We start from the raw sequence: 8,526 nt of genomic DNA, 5'->3' as shown, positions 1-8,526 counted from the left end.
AGTGCTAGAGGAAATAGTTTGGGATATATGTTACATCATGGGCTCTATGAACTGAAAGACACCCCCCGGCAGCAAGTGTTCTGCATAAGTGAAGTGTTACCAACTCCTGCTTGAATCAATGGAGGTTCATGAATGTCGATTGTGTTGAAGAATTTGCTCTTGTAATTGTTGATTGGCAGCATTTTGTCTGTTCTTGATGTTCAATCCAGTGAGGGATCAGAGGATCCTACTGCTAGAATGTCTGGAGGAACGACTTGTGATATCGTATTGGTAAGACAGTCTAGGAGATAGACTGGTCTGAGATATCTGTCGGCAAACGTGGCCTGTTTGCCTGGAGGTGGGGGATTTACCGGAAATCACCCTACTGCTCTCCGACCATGGGGTCAGGAGGAAGTTGGACAAAGATGCTTTGGGGCACTGGTCCCGGCCAACATTAGAATGAGCAAAAGGAGCTGGGGCTTTAATTATAAAGTATGTGAAGGCAAAATAACACACTGTAAAAAATTGTTGAAAAGGCTGGCAGCCGTAAGAAGGATGTTTGCATGTGAGAAAGAACAATTTAAATACAGGTGTAAATTTTCATTGGAAGAGTGAAGAAAATGGAGCAGCCAGGTACATTGCAGTGACTAACGTGGGTCAGAACGGGGGGAGTGCAATGTGAACATGTGTGATGTGATGAAACATCTGTGTGATGTGTGTAATGTAACATGTGTGATGTGATGAGACATCTGTGTGATGTGTGTAATGTAACATGTCTGAAGTTTGAAACTAATGGCCACAATAAAAGCAGAACTATATTGTATGTTTCCTATTTTTAACAGCAGTAATGTCTAAAAATGTTAGTGTTTTGTGTATGGGGTTAAAATCAGTTCTACGTGTTTTATTTTCGCGCAGCGCAGTCGTCTGTAACTACACCAAGCGAGAAAAATATTACAGCCGGCTGGATCTGTTTGTAGAAAGATAAAAGCTACACTGCAGATTAATGTGTTATAATGTGATAAGATTTATTGTTGGAATGTTTTAATGTTAATTCAAATGTATTAAACTACAGATATTGTGAGACACGGGGTCTTGAACATGTATGTGCCCCCTCTGTTCCCTATTCTTATGTACAGCTTATTGGTTTGCAGTAATTAATATTACCAGATATATTATTTTCTGTGTTATTGAATAACTAATTACAATTGTCTTGTTTTTTGTTTTCACACATGAGGCACGTGCTATGGTGCTGCCTAAATGTTATTTTTTTAAAATGTGAGATGTTTTACAGGTAAATGGTTGCAGGTCATTTTAAAGATAAAATGTATTTTTGTCAGGAGAAAGTAATCTTTTTTGTTCCAGGCTGTTGTGTATTACAGGGGGTTAAACTAGTGCTCCCCCGATAGAGTGCCTAATCTCATTATGTTGATATGTAGTTTTGAACCCTGCTACATTACTTTCGCAGAGTCCAAATAGGAGGGAATGTTGAAGGGACTGATCTGTTCTCCTTTTTACAGGCAATTTTATGACCCCTTCACAGCCAGAGGGAGCTATGCCAAGCACTGCCCTATCCCAGTGGCTGAGAAAGGGTTGAAGATTTCCCAATGGTGAAGGGACTGATCAGATAGTTTTGTTTTGTGTTTTATTTTGTTTTGAATTAATGAATTTGGTTCTAGGAGATCTACAAAATGTGTATGAGTTTCAAGGAGTAACCCAGATTAAATGTGTATGACAGTAACTTATATTTTGAGGTTTTTCTGTGTAGATGGTTCCAGATCCCCCTCCAGCCAATTTACACAGGAGGTGAGGTGACGTCACTCACAGATGAGTCTTTACAGATTTAGATGGGGAGAAGGCAAAACAAAAAAAAAAAATTGTTTGAATATTGTTTCTTTTATGCCAGATTTCAGTAACATATTTTGTTTGTTTTTGTATTAATCAGGTATTTACAGGACCTGGTGGGTGGGATGTACAAGTGTTCTGGATCATCAGATAAATGTGGAACAATAAAACTCCACCCTTTTGAAATGTTCTATCTATATGTGACATGGGTTTCCAATGTAAATTTGTAATGTAGACATACTTTATCATATACAGCATGTGTAGAACAGGATACGAGGCACCAGGTAAATTACCCAGAAACCACTCTCACCTTCTTGTTCATCTCAAGGAGCGGAGCTGGAGGTGCTCGCTGAGGCTGTAACCTGGCAGAAGGTAAGACGGCCGACATATACACTGACTCTAGGTACGCTTTTGGCATCGCCCACAATTATGGGCCCATTGGTAGTAGGAACTTTATTGGATCATTGGGTAAGCCATTTGAGAGAGCAAGAGAAAACAGAACTGACAACAAGGGTATATGCAGCCAGGTGTCAGTAAATTGGCTTGTCCCTGGATACAATAATGCCACCACTAGGTTTGTAGCAGCCGGCATGATGTGCGCACGGCATGACATAGGTAAAACAGCAAAGGTACCTGTGAAAAGTGCAGCCCGGCCAGATTACCCGTCCCAGCGACTGCAGAACATACAACTACCCGAGGTAGAAGTGTATGACAATGTGCTCATGTGTGTAGACCTGTTCTCAGGGGGGCCTGAAGCCCGGCCTGTATTTTCCCCACTGCAGACGTTGTGTGTAAGTGACAGGGGAATAGTGTTATCCCAAGTATTGACCTGATGTTTGTACAATACGATATCAGCAGTTCTTCAGATGTTATTCCAAAGTTAGTTTGTTTAGTAATTGTATTTAAGAAGGGCTGTGGGAATATTAAATACTGAAGTTAAGTTTTATGTAAAGTTCTGGACCAGCTTTAGCATTGGACTATTAGAGTCATGCGTCAGATAAAAAGTACAGAAGTGGAATATTCCCATTTGAAAATATTTTTAGTTATTTGTTTTTTTGTCGTTGTTATTGTGAAAGGAAAATTCTGTGCAGTGTTCGTGTGTGTGTGTGTATATATATATATAAAGAAGAAAAATGAGTTTGCATGTATCATCTCTAGTTATTGCTCAATGTGAACGTTTGATGTAAAGATGTTATTTGTTAATGTTTTTCTTCAAATTAATTATTTGATTAAGATCAATTAATGTCTATACAATGAAAAAGCTTGTTCTCCATAGGACGAGTCCAACTGGGAGCGGAAGGCGTGAGAACCAGATTCTAACAGAATGTGGACGGATAAGGGAACGTGAACCGGTAAGACCCAAGGCACTCTTGATGGCTTTTGCATTGATGGTGTATGACCTCACATATGCCCCAAGACTGCAAGGATCGATTTGGTAAGATCTAATTGGTATGTCCCAGGCTTTACAGCTGTTGCTGCTAAATTCTGTTAGAGCTGTTTGATTTGCCTACAGAACAGTCCTGGTAGACCGGTGCCAACCTTATCATACCCGCCTCCCACGAAGAGAACAGACCTTGAGAGGCCTCCCCATGCAATACAAATTAGAGTAAGGAAAATTGGTTTGTGACATTTGTCAGATAAACATGTGGAATCTGTGTATATTTTGGTGAGCTGGAAATGTTCCAGGCAATCAGCTCAGATCAACGTACAAATCCTGCTGGAAAGCGTGACACCAAGTGCATATGAAATGTACCCAATAATTACACATCTTCTAGGTGCCCTGTCCATTGGAACAGAGAAGTTTTTCTTATATAAAAGGTGTTTGTTTGTTTGATTTAGTTTAAGGGCCTGACATTGTTATTGTATGTACTTAGAACAACTTTTATAGTACGTAGATGTTATCACCAGATTAGTAACAATTGACAAGGGTTGGGGTTCCCCAGAAAGTGCCAGTAAACATGAACTAAAAGATTTTTGATACGATGAACTCCATTACTGAGGTGCGGCAGGCGCAGCCGGAGCCAGTACAACGCGTTTGTCATGAACTGACGGCAGTGTCACAATTCCAAGCAGCCGCCCAGACAAGATAAGAAGACAGATGAGCGGAGGGTTTGTGGGGTCACAATAACACCCCACTAATCCGCCTACGTGGGATCTCACACCAGGCTCACAGCATGAGGTGTTTTGTATAGCCCGGTGACGTAAACTAAAAGAGACGGTGTCTGACAGATGAAAAAGACCAAATCAAGTCCTGATGACATCAGCAAAGATCAAAGTAAGGACCAAAGACCTGAGTGAATCCATCAGCAGTATCAAGTGTTCTAATCAGAAGACAGGAGAAGAAGAGGACGATGATGTACATGACTTGTCAATACACTGGTGCGACCCCATACCCTAACCGGACATTGGTGATGGCATCATATTAGTTGTGGCCCTATTGATATATTGTTTGAGTTTCATAATCATAATATATAATTTCTGTAATTTAATATGAGAAAAAGGGAGGTTTGTGAAGGATGATTTATTTGCTTATATTCTCTGTATGAAATTACATTGTGAATTATCAAGCAGGAGGCCGAATTACTAAGATATGTATTATGTGAAAGTGATGATAATGTTTAAATGATTTAGTTTCGTGCAGCAGCGTCTTGTCTGGAGTTCCCATCTTGGTTTTATTGTAGTGAATAGAAAAGTCATTGTTCCTTTAATACAAGTAATGTTGATTTCGTATGTTTTATCTTTGACCTTGGTTCCCATGCGAAGATGGACAGGGAGTGAGATGGGAGTGAGATGGGGGGATGGCAAGTATGCGTGAGGGAAGGTCTCCCCCCATCTCCACGAGGACATTCTGTCCAAAAGAGAGATAAGAAACCTGTAAACATAATGTGTGGAGAATTATAATGATGTATTTTATTGTATGCTTTTTACTGAATAACAAATATTGTTACATTGTCTCTGATTGGTTTACCTCAAGCCTACACCCCTTCTGAATTTCAGTTTAACAGTTTGAGTTTGGTAATAAATCCTTCAGATGAGAATTTTGAACATTTCAGCGTGTCTGTGTGTTTTCTTCTCGTCTCTCGATATATATCGGTGAAATATCCTAATTAGGATTCTGACTAATGGAGTCTGGCCTTGAGAGTCTGTTGGGACTCGTATAAATTTCAGTCTAATATATTTTGAGCGATGCATTTCCACGACAGTCATCAGTTGTCAGAAGGTGGAAAACCCCTTTAAGGAAATTGATCTCAGTGTTGGACAGACCGTTGTATCTCATCTTCTTAGACTCTCTTGTAACAGGATCAGTGCCACAGGATTGGACGACGGCTGATGTTGTACCAATATTTAAGAAGGGTAAAAAGGTGGAACTGAGTAACTACCGTTCCGTAATGGCCAGTTCACACTGAGTTTTTTTTTTACGTTTTTTTTACGCGGAAAACGCACCAAAAAACGGCCGAAAATGCCTCCCATTGATTTCAATGGGAGGCGGAGGCGTTTTTTTCCCGCGAGCGGAAAAACTGACTCGCGGGAAAAGGAAGGGACATGCCCTATCTTTGGGCGTTTACGCCTCTGTCTTCCCATTGACATCAATGGGAGGCAGAGAAAGCGTATTTCGCTGCATTTTATGCCTGCAGCGCTCAATGGCAGTGAAAATCGGCGTGCAGGTAGAGGAAAATCTGCCTCAAAATTCCAAACGGAATTTTGAAGCAGATTTTCCTCCTGCAAAAAACTCTGTGTGAACCCGGCCTTAGTTTGACATCTGTGGTATGTAAAATATTTGAGGGTATTCGAAGAGGTGAACTGCAAAAGTACATAGCAAAGAAAAGTCTAATAACTGATAACCAGCATGGATTCATGAAAAACAGGTCGTGCCTCACCAACATGTTCGGTTTCTTTGAGGAGGTAAGTGCAAATCTGGATGTTGGTCATGCGGCAGATGTGATTTATTTGGATTTTGCAAAAGCTTTTGATACTGTACCACACAACAGTCTTGTTCTGAATCGCCAGATGCAGGGACTGGGAGAACATGTATACACGTAGGCAAAAAATTGGTTAAGGGACCGAAAACAAAGTGTCGTTATAAATGGTACTTACTTAAAATAGGCTGAAGTCAGCAGCGGGAACCACAAGGATCGTGTTAGGCCTAAGGGGTTCACACGCCCTATTTACGGACGTAATTCAGGCGTTTTACGCCTGGAATTACTCCCGAAAAAACGACTCCAAACATCTGCCCATTGAATTCAATGGGTCTTACGATGTTCTGTGCAGACAGTCTTTTTTTTTACGCGCCGCTGTCAAAAGACGGCGCGTAAAAAGACGGCCGCCTCAAAGAAGTGCATGTCACTTCTTGGGACGTAATTGGAGCCATTTTTCATTGACTCCATAGAAAAACAGCTCCAATTACGTCCGTAATGGACGCCGCGAAAAACGTGTGCACTTGTCAAAACGTCTGAAATTCAGGAGCTGTTTTCGCCTGAAAACAGCTCCGTAATTTCAGACGTAATTGTCGTTGCCGTGTGAACATACCCTAATTCTTGTTGATCTCTTTATAAATGACCTTGTGGATGGGGTTGATAGCAAGGTGTCCGTTTTTGCTGACGATACAAAACTTTGCAGGACACTTAAATCTCAACTTGACTATAAAATGTTACAGAAAGACCTTGATAAGCTGGCAGCATGGGAAAAACATGGCAGATGGAATTTAATGTAGATAAATGTAAAGTAATGCACCTAGGACGCAAAAATAGTATTAATACATATACATTAAATTAAATAAAACTGGGGATAATTGAAAAGTGAAGGACCCGGTTATTCTGGTTACAAATAAGCTGAGCAGCAGCACTCAATGTCAGGCAGCAGCTGCAAAAGCAAATAGGATTTTAGGGTGTATAAAAAGATTGATAAAAACCTGTGATTCAAATGTAATATTACCCCTCTATAAATCCCTTGTAAGGCCACATCTTGATTATGGAATTCAGTTTTGGGCACCACACTGTAAAAATTATATAGGAGAACTGGAAAGGGTTCAAAGGCGGGCGACTAGATTATTAAATGGGATGAGAGGTGTCCCTTACAATGAAAGGCTAGAGAAATTGGGCTTGTTCAGCTTGGAGAAAATACGCCTAAGGGAATGTGCACACGACCTCTTTTCAGACGTAATGGAGGCGTTTTACGCCTCCAATTACGCCTGAAAAGACGGCTCCAATACGTCGGCAAACATCTGCCCATTGCTTGCAATGGGTCTTACGATGTTCTGTGCAGACGAGATGTCATTTTACGCGTCGCTGTCAAAATACGGCGCGTAAAATGACGGCTCATCAAAAGAAGTGCAGGACACTCCATGGGACGTTTTTGGAGCCGTTTTCTCATAGACTGTTGAAAACCAGCTCCAAAAACGGCCGTAAAAAACGCAGCGAAAAACGCGAGTTGCTCAAAAAACGTCTGAAAATCAGGAGCTGTTTTCCCTTGAAAATAGCTCCGTATTTTCAGACATATTTTGTTAATCGTGTGTAAATACCGTTAGAGGTGATTTTATTAACATGTATAAGTATATGTGTGGTCAATCCAGAGATCTAGCACATAACCTGTTCTTTCCAAGGACTCTACAAAGGACCAAAGATCATACATTGTATGTCAGACATCGTTTCAGACATCAATATAGGAAAGGGTTCTTTACAGTTAGGGTATGTTCACACGATTAACAAAATATGTCTGAAAATACGGAGCTGTTTTCAAGGGAAAACAGCTCGTGATTTTCAGACGTTTTTTAAGCAACTCACGTTTTTCGCTGCATTTTTTACGGCCGTTTTTGGAGCTGTTTTCAATAGAGTCAATGAAAACCGGCTCCAAAAACGTCACAAGAAGTGTCCTGCACTTCTTTTGACGAGCCGTCATTTTACGCGTCGTATTTTGACAGCGACGCGTAAAATGACAGCTCGTCTGCACAGAACATTGTGAGGGTATGTTCACACACACTAATTACGGACGTAATTCGGAAGTTTTTGCCCCGAATTACGTCCGAAAAATGCGCCTCGATAGCGTTGACAAACATCTGCCCATTGAAAGCAATGGGCTGACGTTTGTCTGTTCACACGAGGCGTATATTTACGTGCCGCTGTCAAATGACGGCGCGTAAATAGACGCCCGCGTCAAAGAAGTGACCTGTCACTTCTTGGGGCGTAATTGGAGCCGTTATTCATTGACTCCAATGAAAAGCAGCGCCAATTACGTCCGTAATGGACACGGCGTTCAAGCACCTGCACATGCCGTTACGGCTGAAATTACGGGGATGTTTTCTCCTGAAAACATCCCCGTAATTTCAGCCGTTACGGACGCTGTCGTGTGAACATACCCTAAGACCCATTGCAAGCAATGGGCAGATGTTTGCCGATGTATTGGAGCCGTCTTTTCAGGCGTAATTCGAGGCGTAAAATGCCTCCATTACGCCTGAAAATTGGTGTTGTGCACATTCCCTAAGGCTTTATTCAGACGAACGGGAAAAACATCCGTGCAACGCGCGTGATTTGCACGCGCGTTGCACGGACCTATATGTGTCTATGGGGCCGTGCAGACATGTCCGTGATTTTTCCTCAGCGTGAGTCCGCTGAAAAAAAGTCACGACATGTCCGTTCTTTCGGCGTTTTGCACGCATCATTGAAGTCAATGGGTGCGTGAAAAGCACTTCCGTGCGAACTGCGTGATTCG

This window comes from Rhinoderma darwinii, chromosome 8, assembly GCF_050947455.1.
Source record: "Rhinoderma darwinii isolate aRhiDar2 chromosome 8, aRhiDar2.hap1, whole genome shotgun sequence".
NCBI classification, from domain to species: Eukaryota; Metazoa; Chordata; class Amphibia; order Anura; family Rhinodermatidae; genus Rhinoderma; species Rhinoderma darwinii.
Note: the sequence above shows the minus strand (reverse complement) of the source record.